The following is a 16,098-nucleotide window of genomic DNA, read 5'->3' as shown; positions in this document are numbered from 1 at the left end:
AGATTACCATTCCAACTACCTCCCCCTCCCGTGTATAGTGATCACTTAACAACTGACATGAAAAATCACTGGTGTTTTCTAATGAGGATGTCACACTTCTCACTCATCTTCCCAGCTCATCTTTCTACAGAACAGCCATGTCTTTATCGTGTTTATTTATTCTACTTTAGCTGGAAATAATTACTAATGATCAATACCAACAGCAGTCATTTAGCAGCTGTGGCCTATTACAGGTTAGGTAAGCAGCAATTTCTGACCTGGTTCTAAAATATACATCTTGCCAAGTTGGTGTTCTGATTCTCTGCCTTTACCACTTTGTGATTCACTGACCCAGAATAAGTATACAGCTCAGGAGTTCAGATAATTTTCACCCAATTTGTCACAGAGTTTTCAGCATGCTTGTTTCAGGAGTGTGACTGGCACCACTGATATATAAAAAAATCACCTTTATTTCCGGGCGACCAGTATTCTTTACAATGATTTCAGCAATGGCAGCCTTAAAAATCTCGTAAAGCAAAACTAATTTGAAAACCAAAAAATGACACTTATCTTTAATCCTGCAGATCCCTTGATGGCGCTAGTCCAGAGGAGTCTTCTCCTCCTTTCTCCTCTTGTCTTCTTGACACGCCACCTGCACAGTGCGAGATCAGATGATGTAAAGTGGTAAAAAAAAGGAGAGCCAATCTCACTGCACATGCGTGAAATCGGCATTTCTTTCCCTTCATCGAAAAAATGCCCCTTATGCGTATGTCCGAGATTAAGGCATGTGCAGAAGGAGCACCCAGAGCCTCCTGGGATGCGTGATCTAGGTATCCTGTGAGGTTCTGTGCTCCCATTCAGTCTTGATCACCGTGGTGGTGCTGCACCCTTTGAAAAAAAAGGGTGTTGCGATTATTTTTTTAAATAGTACCATTTTTCCTTTACATAAAAGGGTTGTCTACCCTTTTCTGTAAAATGAAAATGTTGAGTTTAGGTCCACTTTAAGTCATGAATAACATGAAAAGCTGTTTTGTCAGCAAAAAAATCAGTATTATCTGTAACTGTGCACATGTAAGAGATATGCTATTAAACATATAATTGACTTCGTGTACTATTCAGTAATTCAAAGCATGACAGATGAAGAAAAGAAAAAAATAACCACACTTCCATTATTTGAGCTTCACGTTGGTTTCTTGTTTGCCCACTAACTTGCAATAAGTAATTTTTCTTAATACCTCAAATCATTCCTGGTATCAGCATTGTGGTGTGTGGCTTAGGTGGAGTATTATAAGGTCACTGCTGATGTTACACTGAGCTAATATGGAGTCTCATTATGTTGGAGAGACCACAAAGTTTAATGCTTAAGACCTGCAGGGATTGCCGCTAATTGCTGCAGTTTGTTTGTAAAGATTATCAGAATGGTATCCAACCTCCACACCACATAGCTGTCTCTTTTTAAATTCTGGCAGTTCATTAGGATTACTTTAATAATTCTGCGGCCCAATACAGACAGCATCAGATGTTACTGAAGCATTTTGTGTAATCCTGGATCGTCCCAAAGGCAATGTAACTGTGTTTAAAGCTGGGTTGGTGGTAGTATTTTATTATTTTGTTTTACATCTTTATTGCTAAATAAAAAGCTAACACAATACCTAAAGCTGGCTATGCACATTCGGATTACAAGTAGACAGACAGCATTCTAACTATACTGGAAAATATGAAAATCCCAAACGCAAAGTGTTTTGATTTTTTAGAGGGTTCATAATCTTATGGTATTGTGTAGTGTATCTGTAAACCATAACTCAGATTGCCATATCAGTGATAAGTACTATATGGGGGCTTGACAAAAACTATTAAAAAGTTGCACTTTCTACTATAATAGTATCAGGTTTGAGCATTGGTTGAGCTGGAAAACACTGTTTATTTTAATTTGTTCTCTGTTGCTCAAAAAAAGTAAACCAATGCTATTCATGCTATACCCTGTCACAAGACTTAAAAAGGATTAAAAAGACTTGATTTTAGGGTAAGTACCCCTCCCTGAATGTTGCTTTATTGATGGTGAATTATCCCACCCGTTCTGCTTGGTAACACACCTGAGCAGTGTCGATCTCCCAGTGCCCAAATTTATGGGGGAGACAGAAGACTGGCACTACTGAACCTGTCAAGCAGATTTTGGGGATGACTCTTCATCAGTGGACCAGTGTGAGCAGCAGGAGAGGAAACTATTTACATTCTTTCTTTGCAAGTTGTTTTATTCAGTTCATTTTCATGACATAGTTGATTTAAATCCAGCATGCACTTAGCAAATGTATATGTGGAGTGGCAAAGATTTTTTTTGAGGTTTTAAGTATACCCAATTGAGTGGTCCAAAACCCAACCCGTAACCTTGGGTCAGTCCACTATAAATTGAAATTTGATGTATCCATTGAGGATAAGTGAACAGGAAAATGTTGCAGTTGAGAAAACAGCAGAATCAGCTTCCCCAATCCCTGTTTAATGTAATTGCCCTAATTGTTTAAATGTTTTCTACTTATTTATTCAAAACAGTAAGTTAAAATACAAAAAGACAAATTTGCACTTTGGAAAAGTCATGTTGTTGATATTGTTAACTGCACAAGCTCTGACTATGTAGAATAAGTATTTTAAATAGACTGCAGAGGAGAATCCATGTGGTTTAGAGGGCATCTTCTGTTTAACCAGCACTAAAGTGTTTGAAGAAGTTACAAGTGCATTAGTGGCCTGGGTCACCATTTGCTTGGGTAACCTTTGGCTTAAGTCAATCAATCTTTCTGACACCCATTAAAAAAGTCTCAGGCTGCTGCTATTATAGTCGGATTAAGTGGTAATTCTGCAGCTTTGGCTGTTCAGTGAGGGCGTCATTCTGCTAACGATCCCTTTATTGATCTTTAATGATTTCCTAGAATGAGCAGCATTATCCCCAACAAACAATGTTGAGAAGAGAATCTACCTAAATAATTTACAGCTGCTGTGGAAGTCCAGTGTGTGCCATCTACTTAGAAATGTTATGGCACTAGGCCCAGCTAAACCTCTCTCTTCCTACCTGCTGAAGGTTCTTAAATCCCATTTAATCCAAAACCATTAACCACATAAAGTCACTCCATGTTTAATGAGTAAAGGGATATATGTCAGCACATTAGCTCTATAATTGTGGCTAATAAACAGACAAGTGTGTAAGTGTGTGGCAAGAAATGTATTGAATTCTTCAATTTAAACAAAATCCAAATCCCTGATCAGAACACACACACACATGCAGTTCTACCTTTTTTAAGTATATGTTAACCCAACAGCCTTATAATGTTAATATCATTTTAAATGTATTTGCAATATTTTTAAAGCTATAGCTTTTTACTTGAACAATGCTTGGTGTACTGCCATGAAAGTTCTCATTTAGATAGTTCATGTTACATAATGAGAACATTTTGCCCCTTTCTTCCAATTGTACTCCTGTGTTGCCATAATGTTACATTGCCATTTGATGAAGACTACATGTGGCCGTTTCCACATATAGTATATATATACTATATATCTACTACTGTCACCATTAAGATACATGGTGCTTTCACAAGCTAAATATCATTAAGTATATCACATCTAATTTCAGAGAGTTTATTAAACAATATCATTATAAATAATTCATTAGGTTTTGTCCTCTTATGTTAACATACCAAGTAAGACGAGGCAAATTGTAACAGCACGTCCTGGTCTCAGGTGGTGGTAGTGTAACTCACTTATAACTAAGGTTATATTTGGATGGCAGGTTGGTATTTTTATTATTATTATTATTATTATTAATAACAAGGAGGATTTATATAGTGCCAACATATTACTGCACATTAATAGGGTATGCAAATGACATGATACAGGAGGAGGAGAGGACCCCACCCTGAAGAGCTTGCAATCTAGGAGAGTTGCATGCAACACCCACCTCTTTTGTTGTATATTGTGGGGGTTAAATAGAAAAAGGTGGATTAGGTTTCTTTGATACCCAACTCTTTTTTCTGTTTTCATTTCAACCCTAGAAGCAAGTGGTTTTCTCTTTTAAGCCAGATTTTCCCATTAAGGTTCTTTGTATTGTTGACCTCCAAATATCCAATGGTGATTATTTTATTAGTGATCATTTTCTGCATTCATATTATTGGTGTAAAGTAGAAATGCTAAGTGGAAAGCTAAGTGGACATTCTTCACATTTAGGAAGTAATAGACTTAACTCTCACGCCTAATAGACCCATTAGCGGGTTCATTCCTATGTAAGACAATTATGGTTAATGAGTGCACACATTCTTGGGTGTGGATACATACTGAATTACTTTATGTGTTAATCATGAAGCTAAAAAAAAATAACTTTAGGTCAGTCTCTTAGTATCAATAAAGCATAGCAGTTTATAGCATAGCAGTTCACTTTAAAGTGTGTGTAAACCTAAAATATTACTTTTAGAATGTTTGACATCCGGTCTTTCTGTATACAGTTTCCTTAATAATATTTTGTGAATCTGTTGCAATGTTTCTTAGCAGGTAAATACTTCCAGTATCAGCATACCTGTGCTGTCTCTTGATTGAACTATATTGTCAGCTTACATGCCAATATCTAGCTGTTGGATTGCTTATCAGATTTATTACATCAGCTTTTCCAACAGCCAACTAAAGAAGTTTACACTGCAGGCAACTGGATCTTCTTTTACAAGCAGGATCTTCAGGTTAGAAACTTTGCAAAAAAAAATCTTGGTTTTATTTGGTATGTCTGTCTTCCTTCTTTCTTTCTAGGTTGTTTCATTAGGTGACCACATCAATGTTTGCGGGGAAATAATAACTATTAACTATTCAGAGGTAAAGCCCACTGAGAATACTGGAGAGTTGTGATATCATCAAAGGAGGTATGTCAAGCACCAGGCCTGGGACTGACTGGTGTGGCCATTCTTTAAAGTTGGATTAGTGAAACCCTGGCTGGCAAGGGACCCAGATGATATTTTCAAGTGAGTATATCTCCCTTTACAAGTTATAACAAATAATCCACTGGGTTAGACGGGGGATGAAAGGGGGTATTTTTTCATGTTTGCCATGAGAAGGGCTTTAATAGCACCCATTTACTTGGGTCCAGAATCTTTCCGTATGAAAGCTTCACAATCTGGATTAGAGTGGGTTTTTAATTGGAAAAAAAGACTAAACACAAATCGCAGTGATGATCAAGTCTATTGATATAGTAGAGTGTTTTCACTGGTAATACTTTCAAATTGTGGCTTCCCAAGAGACTGCTATATAAACATGACCTTGAAGAACATTTCTCATGAAATATTAGTGACTTCAGCTGTCTTAATGACCACGACTACTGCCACACACCCTCCTCCACTAACAATTATACCCCTTTCTAAGGGACCAAGGTCTTCTCGTGACTACAAGGTACAATAAATCACATGCTGTTAGTTTTATAAACATGGTGCTACAAAAGCTGGTGGAGGTGAGATTTTATGTTACATGCCTACACTGGGGACACATATTCAAGGCTGTTTTGTATTAGCATATCAGTTACTACAAACACTATTTTTTTTTCTTAAACCTACTATGTATTGAGAAGTGAATAGTAAATCACATTTTTTCACACTAAATTAACACCTGCTCATGCCCTGCCTACTAATCCATGCCCACTGTTTGGCACAGTGCCCTTTATACCACTGCCTCCATTTTTGTCCCTTTCACAATATTGGAGGTATGCCTTTACCAAGGTGAAGTTTTAAACTTTATAAGCTTTTTTCCCTCTAGTTAGTGGGGACTTGTGCTCATTCTATCTACATCCAGACATCAGCTGAAAGGAAAACCTTGTCGAATTCTGCTAAAGTTGAACTTAAAGCCCATGTTTAGGGAACCACTAAGGCTTCATGTGGACAAAAGGCAACAGTTTTTTAATGTAATATAGGCTGTACTTTCCCCGAGAGCAACTTATAACATCTTGACATCAAAGTATGTAGCGGTAAGTAATCATTGCATTTGTAGTTGAAAAGAAGTTTGCCTAGTTTAGTAAGATGCTTTAATCAAATTAGCCAGAAAGACATTTGTGCATGACATTGATAATGTTGGTTGACACTAGCAAATTGCTATAATTATTATGCTAATGCTCTTTCATTTGACATGATAAAAAAAAACAGAGATAACAAACAAAACCCAATATCACATCTTATTACATGTTAGAGTCAAATTGATAAGTGGATTGTACCTTGCCTACATTACAACATCCAACAAGCCTTAGATTATGCTAAACAGTGATTTATTGAGGATAAACAGAAATATTATTAATTTGAATTTATAACTGAATTTGCTGTTAAAATTCTGTGTCTGTGTTTGTCACTAAAGAAATCTTAGATGGCAGAGCCTGCAGTGGTACAGGTCAGGCAACATTAATCAGATTTCTTCTCAGTGAAGTCAAGAGCTTAAAGTGTTGCTTGGTGGATACTAGTGTTAGTCGAATATCTCACTATTAGGTTCGACAGCTATTTGATCGAATAGTGAGATATTGTTCGGGTGATCGAATGCCGAATTCCAACACCATTGAAGTCAATGGTGGGAGAATTCGGGTTATTTTTAGGGACTATTAAGGGCTGCAAGAGCAATCATATTGCTCTTGAAGCCCTTTACTAGTTGTATGTGTTTTTGGATAGAGTTTCTCTATCCAAGAACACAGGAAGTCCTGTGTTCTTGGATAGAGAAACTCCATCCAGGAACATTTACTAGAGGACTGCAACAGCGATCCTGATTGCTGTTGCTAGTAGTATGTGTTCTTGGATAGAGTTTCTCTATCCAAGAACCCAGGGCACTAGATGTGATGAATGGGGAAACTTGTCCCTATTCAACCTCTAGTGCCCCGAGATCGCCTGCAGTCACAGCTATGACCGCAATGTTCCCATGGTCATGTGACCATGGGAACTGAACTGCAGATCAACTCTGCAGTTCCAATTTTCAATTCCAACGTTAATTAATCAGTGCCCCGGGGATCGCACACTCTTCTCAATGAACACAAACACTCAATAAATTAATTTAACATTCATTTTTATTTTTTAACACTTTTTTTACATTTTTTTATTCAAATTTTTACTGTCGAATCTCGTTTTTTTCGGGTCGGGTATAATTCGAACAGCCATTTTCGGGTTGAATAGGTGTTGAAAGGACGACCCCCAATTTAAACACCAACACTAGTGGATACCATGCCTGCGTCTGAAACAAGATGGATCCACTGAATTTTTTGTTCACATGTTAAAAAATGTTCTCTCAAACTCAGCACTGGCCTGCCTACTTCAGCTGTCTGTGAGCATCTTTTCAGCTGTGCTATGCTGACTGCTGTTCACTGCAAAGTTTTGCCGCCCAACCATCTCCATAGCTGAGCTCCTTGGAGCCACACACTCTTTTTTTTGGGATCTGTGATGAATGAGACTCATGAATTTTACCCAAGAGTCTTCACAGGGTTTATTTATAGAACCATTATGGTAACTACATTAGTAACAGGTCCATTCTGTATAGTTACTTTAGAATTATTTTTAGCAAATTAATTATGCAAGGTCTGCTTTAAAATTAGATATTTTATATTTACAATAAAAAAAAAACTTTAATTTTTTTTAACCCCGACATTACCAAAATAGGATGTTAAGCCACTATGTCAGCTCTTTAATGCAGCATCCCATGTTTATGTTTGATACTAACCTGTGCCAAAAACAGTTTGTGTTTTTTAAACTTCCAATATTACCTCATTTACCTCTTCTAATATATACCTCATTTAGGTTCCATGATGTTAAAAGAATTAACATCAGTTTATTTATAAAATGCCCATAAAACAGACTAAAGAAGCCATAACACCAACCCATAAAACTGCACCACAAATTGACCTCCTTTTAGATTGTATCGGTGAAAGTAGGAACATTTGGGTTGAAATCTTTCATCCAGTTTTTTACTGATCCCTTAAACTAAGAGCAACATCTATGTACTATTGTAATAATCTACAATCATATGTTTTGAATGTTCATGTTTTTTATTACCTTTTGAAGAGGGCTGATTACGTTTGTACTTCTCACTTCTTTTTATACCATGATTCACAAATGGAAACATCTAGACAATATTCATACTGCCTTTCTAAACTATAGACTGTTGAAAACAAGATAGACATTTACTTGAAAGGAATCATAAAACGCCCTATTAAAGACTTAATGCTAGAAGTCTGCACAGTTAACCAAATATTACAGAGGCGCAGAGACATTATTTTACCACAATATTATCTAATCTACTAATATTTATTATTAATTTATTGACTAGCAATTTGAAAGCCATCAAAAAGCACTCCTGAACATTTGGCTATAAAAGCTAGCTTTGCTTTTCCTCCACTAGCAGCACAAAAAAAAAGAATCGCTCTAAAGTACATTAATGACCTAATTATAGTGTTTTGTTTGGAAGGGTATATGTATATATTCATTAGAGATTTTCAAATTGATATAAATAAATGTGTTTAATGCACTCTTTACAAAAATGGATGCTACTGAGACAAACTATATACACTGTTAATTCTCCTGAGTATGTATTACTATAGATGTCATATCCTTATGGCCATAAATAATTTCAACTTTCATGTGATAGCAAAAAAGAGTCAAGACTAAAACCGCAAAATCTCCCATTAGTGAAGCTTGGTTCTTTGCCATCTGTAGTGTTTCAATATTTAGATGCATTAAGTGAATAAATTTAAGCTGCTGTTGTGTTTGCTGGAAGCTGAGTAGAGCGTTCTCTTTAAAGGGGGGTCATTTTATTGCACACGGCAACATGGTAACAGTTTCTCGTTGTCTTGCTTTTACTGTTTAAACATTTTAAACAATCTAGGTTCCTAATATTGTGAATCATGTGAGCATCTTTAATAATGGCAAAATGTGGATAATTCAATTATTTCAATTAAAGAGAAGATATTTGGTTTGAAGAAATGCTGTCCTATAATAAAAAGACCTCCGTTGATTTAAGATGCTATATCATGATCCAAAAAGTTATGTTTATTCAAGTAGTTTATGTTAGACCATCACGGAATTGTTAACTTGTATCAAAATAATGCACCTGATTATCAATACATGGTAAGGATCTCCACAGGAGCTAGCAGTTGGCTGTTATTCAGAAACATATTTAGTTGCTTTTAATTTTTGGTTTGGTGGATTACTACTGATAGACAAAGTTCAGTTTATGAATTTTATTCATGGTAACTAATATTTTTATATTTATGTTATAGAAAACAATGTCACATGCATTAGTATAAACCAGTGACGCAATGTTGGTTGATTTTCACTTATCTAAGTAACCCTACTTCACACTTTAACCACAATTTAAACTGATAAAATGGTGGAAAATGCATGAATTAGATATACTGCTTTTGAAAACTTTGCATATAAAAATTAAACCTTCACTACTGAGCCCAAAAATCTTCTTACTGATCCTTTTATATAATAAGAAGCCTTCTGTAAGGCCTTTGTCCAGCAACAGTAGTCGCCAGACCCTAGTCCTCCAATTTAACGCTGCACTCCTAGCTTATAGCAAGCCCCCCGCTCAGCCTCAGGAGGCTAGTTGTGCCGCCCCAGCACACAGTTGCCCCCAGGACTTCTGTACACAAAGTATGGTGCCCACAGATAAAGCAGTACCAGGATTCCAGCAGAGACAAGAGGTCTTTTACAGGTGATCAGTCTACCAGATGAGGTATTCAAGGGCAAGGCAAAAGCAGAGTCAGAATCAAAATTACACTCCAGCAGCATGTCAGCCCAGCATAACTCTACAACAAGCATCGTTGACTGGGAGCAGAGAAGCTATAAAGTCTCAGCAGCCAATGACGGGCCAGGATTGAGCAAAGAGCTAATCTGCTCCCCTTTAGCTATGTACAGCCTACAGAGTGTGTGCCGAGAAAGTACATCTCAAGCTAAAGGGAAGAAGGAGATGCTCATGTTTCCTTGTTCTCCTTGCTGCTGCAAGTGACATCGCTAGACAGAATAAAAGGGGAGGAATACTGGGGTGGTAACACCACCTTGGCTACTGTGGAGAGAAGGGGAATGGGACAGGTCAGAAAGGAATAAAAGACTAAAGGAATACATAGAGCAAGTTACTGATCTTTGGGTTTGTTAGAGGTTTACCAAAAGAAGGCATAGACATTGCAGTCTCCTAATTTCACAGCAAACATTACAAGTTTAGATGGTTATAAGGCTGGCAAATATCAGGATTTCACAATGACTGATATTTCCTAACCCTCTGAAATTTAGAACATAATATTATTTAAAGTATACCTGTTACCTGACAAAAACGTTGTATTTCTGTCCATCCTGTCCCGAGGCTTACACAGCTACCCGATAGCACAGGAAAGGTAATCTAATCTTTTCCTGTTGTAGTTTCACTTTAACATACAGGCATACAGCACTGTATGACTGGACAAATAAAAAAGAAATACCATAAGGATAATCTCATCTTTTTTACCTCCTAATAACATAATCCATGCAATTCAGCACATCTGAATAGTTAATTGTTCTGCTTCTCCTAATTTTCTGAACTCTACTGTACAAGGACGGCAAGAGGCTGGTTAACTTTTAGAGCATACATTGTAGCATTCAAAATAAAGTTACTGCTGTAATAATGATTAGAGCTTTATTAATTCTTTGCCTGGGGTTCTGCTTTAAGAAAGTTAATACTTTCTTCAAATATCACTAGCACAGTTTGTCTACAGGGACTGTGTCTTTAAATATTCCATTTACTGCATAGAAACAAAATATTAACAACAAATGCACTTACTATCGGATTTCACTGTCCAGTATTGAACTGCATAAATGCAATTTTCCTCTCTCCAAACTCCTGTGTATGTCATACCACGCATGTACAATGACTTACTATCAACATTTTTCCATCCTGTTAAACAATCTCCCATTTTCCCTGGTCCATTTAGCCCTGAAAGGTTCCAAATTCAATCATCGATAATAATAAACTGACATTCCAGAGTTCATTTCACTCATGTATGTCAAGAAGTCTGTTTAGCTTCTGAACATGCTCAGCTACTTTACACAAATAAATATGGCAATTAGATCAAGAGTTTTCAGCACTCAACACATAAATGGAAAAACACTAAAACATGTTTGTCTATACTGTCAAAAAACAGCTTTTCTGGATCTGAATTTCTTAATGTCATTTACACTCTCCAAACATTAATATATAATGTATAACACAGGTATATTATTATATAAATACAGTGGTTGGTTTTCTTACGAAATGTAGGCTGTTCACTTACATGAATTATCCTCGCAACAAGAATTTTTACTTAGTAAATTAGGCAGAGCTTTGCTAAATCTATCCAATCTTGTGCAAGCAAAACTTATGTTTATACTTCCAGTTAGTTAGATATTCTTGGCGATCTGGCAACATATTCACTAATCTAAGTGAAATCTTCCTTGTAAGGCGATAATTCAGTTTGCTAAGTGAAAACCCTAATTCCCTTCATAAAATAGCATTGGTGATTTTAGAAGCTGCAGGTAAAGTATATTTTCGGTAATATTTAATTCTGATGTAATAATAAATATCAGGTGACACTTAGCCTTTGTTTTACCTGACACTGGTGGCATGTTATATCTCAGTTTACATTAAAATATAGAAGGATATATTAGATTGATTTATGAAACTGGTGGCAAGGTTTACCTTATGTAAGTTCAGTTTTTGGGGCATGATCTATTTTAGCAGTGAGACTTTTGGAGAATGCTTTAGAATTATTTACAGACTGGATGATAGAGAATGCAGACACTCTGTTTATAAAGCAGTGAATCTGACATTCAATAAATCAGTAGAAAATCTTCTAGGTCCTTCGGTTTTGAATGGCAGTAATTGATTTATAAATCGATAAATTATATATTGCTTTATAAACAGGAATTCAGAGTATCACACCAAAATATCTTTTTCTTTTCTACTTCTTTAAAATGTAAATTCTATGTAATGCAAAATGTATTTCCATCAAAATACATAAATTATGGTGTTTCCTAGATGCCTAAAAGCACCCCTTTTATGGCAAACAATATCAGATTCACCATATTTCTGGTGGCTTGAGAAGTTTGTCTTTAGAAATTAGATATGGCAAAAATCTATTTGGTGGGTAAGCATTTGAGTATATTTTATTATATGGTATACCATGTAATTATGACTCAGCTATAAATCAGCTAAGGTGTCTGCAAAACCCACAACTTGCCCTTTATACCACACAAGAACTATGTCAAGGGCCAATTCATTTTCTCCTACCTGCGGCTAGCTGAAGTGAAAGAGGATCTTAATTCCTTTTTCCATTTTACTACAAATGTGGTTTTTATTCCTAACCCGCCGGTGGTTTTAGGGGCAACATGGTTCACATTTGTGGGTAAAGTTGTGCTATTAGCTGTTGAGCTAATTAACATTTCTCATTGTTATCTGTATGTAAGAAAGGAGTGGAGAGTTATTTGTCTACACAGCAGGGAATATTTAATGACCCCTGGGCTGTGAGAATTCAAAGTGAGTTTTTGGCCCTCGCTATGATCAGCTGATCTCAGCTAAGATCACACAGCAATCATCTACCATTGACGATGTAGAATGTATTGTATGTAATAATGAGGATCTTTCATTTTTAAATACTTTGAATGTCATTTATGTACTTCCTGCTAAATTCTTATAAAGTCTTCTGTACCCATGACATCGTCATCTTTAAATTATCTTTAGCAGTATATTGTATATTAACACAAACTTTTTAACAGGTGGATAACTCTGTTTAGCAAAAAAAGACATCTATCATATGTTCTTGTTTTAAATTGATGTAGGGTGCACAATTGGTGGCCTTTTTATGTAGTGAATACAAGGTCTCAAGTTAGATCAACACCACTATGGCAGATAAAATCCAATGGTCTTAGATACATAAATTTTTAAACAAGTATACAATCAGTTTAAATTGTCTACCACCTGCATGGTAACAGCTACGAACCCCTACCTAAACCAATCCAGCCATCTCAAAGATCCCAGCGGATCACAGTAGGAAAAACATAGGAGGAGGCATCAGGAGGTTAAATATTAACTTTATAATGCATATCATACTTGTAGATACAAACTTGAAGCACAATTTATTACTAGTCAAAACCTGAATAGGAAAGATTACAAAACTGTCTTCACATATGTGTAAATATTATTAAAAACCAACACATGAATAAAACAGGTAGAATACATTTTCAGCATAGCTTAGTTAAAAAGTGTCTTTGTCTTGTCTTTAGAGTTTAGTCCATGGGGAATGGATTTCAAAGAGAAAATACAATATACCTTGGGGGCTAAATGGAGCTTTAACATCTTCTTTTCAGGTTTTAAGGGGCACCTTATTAATATGACATTGGACTGATATTAGATCTTGTCACATTGTAACTTACTTTAGCCCTGCAATTAATACTTTTTATGCGGTTCATGTCAGTTCTGCAAAAAGATTACATTCATTTCAAGTATTTGAGTAATTTTACAACATGCTCCTATGTGATGTTCCAGTGTACAGTATTTAACAATCAGGTGCTCCCCTCTCCTCTCTGAAGTGAAATAATTGCTTAAGGCGATGCCGTCAATCTATTTCCTTCAGGGAGTTGCAGAGGCGTAAAATGGATTTCTGTTTTTCTGTGCTGTCTGTGTCCATAGGTCTGTAGTTTTGCAGTTGGGAGCTAAATACAAATGGCTGGGCTCTATAGGACCCTGCAATTCAAATATTTAGACCTGAAGTGGGATCTTCATAACTCTATGTAAATATGGGAAACATAACATGAACAATGGATGCTGGACAGTGGGTAAGTTTGGGGTTTGCAGCACTTGTTGCATAAGAAGTATAATGTTCACAGCATTGCTCCAATTTGTCTCAGTTTGGTTGAAGGTTAGGTTGGAACAGGAAAAACTAAACAATATTATGAAACTAGGCTGCTACCTGCTGTGTACAGTAACAAACTCACAGAAAACACGTCCGGGCTTAGGCTGTGTAAACACGTGCAATAATTATCGTTGGAAGCGAACAACTAACGACCGTTCGTCCAATAATCGTTAACAAAAAAAAGTGCACAACAACGCTAATGAACGAGGATTGTCACTGGAAACGAACCACCATCCCAGCAGGCCTGATTGGGCAACAATTGTTCGCAATTTATTGTGTGTATGGTCGTTCAGTGATTGTGGATGGTTCTGCAGTACAGTTTCTCCTTTACATGTTTAAAATAATTGAGAATATTCGTTGATCGTTTTTGAAATAATAATTATTGCACGTGTGTACCTAGCTTTACAGAGTCATATATACATTTGTTCAAACCCTGAAACTAGTCTAAATATCTGAAAGTCTATCATCAAGGAAACAGAGGGCAGCAATCCCTTTGGCTGGTGGATATGGGGTGGGACATGTTGCTGTCAGCCTGGCACTGTTCCTTGTGAGCATGTTGTTAATTTACACAGTGACTGGAAGCTGACAGCTATTTACATGGAATGAACTAACCAAAGTTAGGTCAAGCAAAAACAAGTTTGATCCAAGTATGAACATCAACACTGTTGAGTTGTTGGGAATCTGAAAGAATATTAGTATTATGGAGAACTGTTCAAGCCAAATCCTCTGCCATTCTAAATCTCAGACATCAGACAATAGAAAAATTTCTTATCTGTTTGAAAGTACCACAAATATTAAATAAACTACAGCTTTTGGTTTTATAATGGACATTATACATCATCATAAATAGTAATAAATAGTACCAAATACTACCTTATTTTCCTACTTTATGTTTTGCTTGCACCCAAGAAAGTTGGGGATCACAGGTCACAATATATGCCTGGAAATGGTAACTATCACACATTTATAAATACATTTGTAATATTATTATGCATACACGTTTTAATTCTTAGACCCTTTAATTAGGACCTTTTCCTTTTTTAGACTTTTGAGCTAGCAAAAAGTCTAGTATAGACTTGGACAATTTGTTGTAGGCATTCTACAGCAGATGTAAGGTCTGCCCTAAAATAAGCCTTATAATAGCCAAATATTTACATCCTCCACATATGATATTTTTTTTCCTTTATATCATGGCAAACACCATCAAGCAGCCAAAGAAGTTATGTACGTGAGGAACAACACCATCTCTGCATAATTCCAGTCTGGACTGTGACAGTACAAACAAAGTAAAGCATCAGATAGTGCCCCTGATTCATCAAGCAAAATCGGATTATCGGTCGCGCATTCGTATTAGCGATCCGGAATCGTGCGCGATCGCGCTATTCAACAACCGGAAAAGCTCGCGCACGAAGCCGCGCTTATCCGACAGCTTTTTACTCGCATGAAGGCAGTAATCCGGCTGGCAGTGAGGAGGCGAGTGTACGCGCACGCTCGAGTCCGGACCGCGGTAATCCGCGATCGCCGGTCGCGCGTATTTTCGCGCTTCTAGCGATCGCGGATTTCAATGATGAATCAGGGGCAATGTGTCTTTTTAGCCATCTTAACAAACTATAAAGATGTGAATTGATTTGATATTTATCCAACTGTCAACAAAGAGAGAGAGAAAAGTCATAATTTGTACACATGGGAGATTAAATTCCTGTATTGCTGTCAGCTGCATTAACTGACTTCCTGGATATCTCTTCAATTAGAGCAACATACCCTAACATTAATAAATCAATGCTGATGCCATTTTGATATATTTTGAATGTCTTTCATTATAAACTTCAATAAACATCTCTCCCATATGTATCAAACTCAAGTCAAAGTTACTGATGAAAATGACATCTACTTTAGTTACTACATACTTGATTTATGTTATGTATCTGCCTTCAATTAAAGGAATCCTGTATGCATTCTTTAGTGAGATCCATATGGGGAATGTTGTTTCTGACCCCAAAAATTGCTAAAAGTACTAGTTCTTTGTTTTTTCTAGTTTTAATACTTCAATAAATTGACCCAGAATTTTACAATTGTTGCCTCTGTCCTCTTTGTTTTCCATTGAATGGTGTGATGCATCCAAGTTGTTAGTGAATCAGGAGACATAAACCTCCAAATTAGTCTGAACACTCTCTTTTGTGGGTAGAAGAATAGAAGAGATCTAGGTACTGTCATGA

The sequence above is a fragment of the Pyxicephalus adspersus genome, chromosome 1, assembly GCF_032062135.1.
Source record: "Pyxicephalus adspersus chromosome 1, UCB_Pads_2.0, whole genome shotgun sequence".
NCBI lineage: Eukaryota > Metazoa > Chordata > Amphibia > Anura > Pyxicephalidae > Pyxicephalus > Pyxicephalus adspersus.
This window is presented reverse-complemented; position numbering follows the sequence as displayed.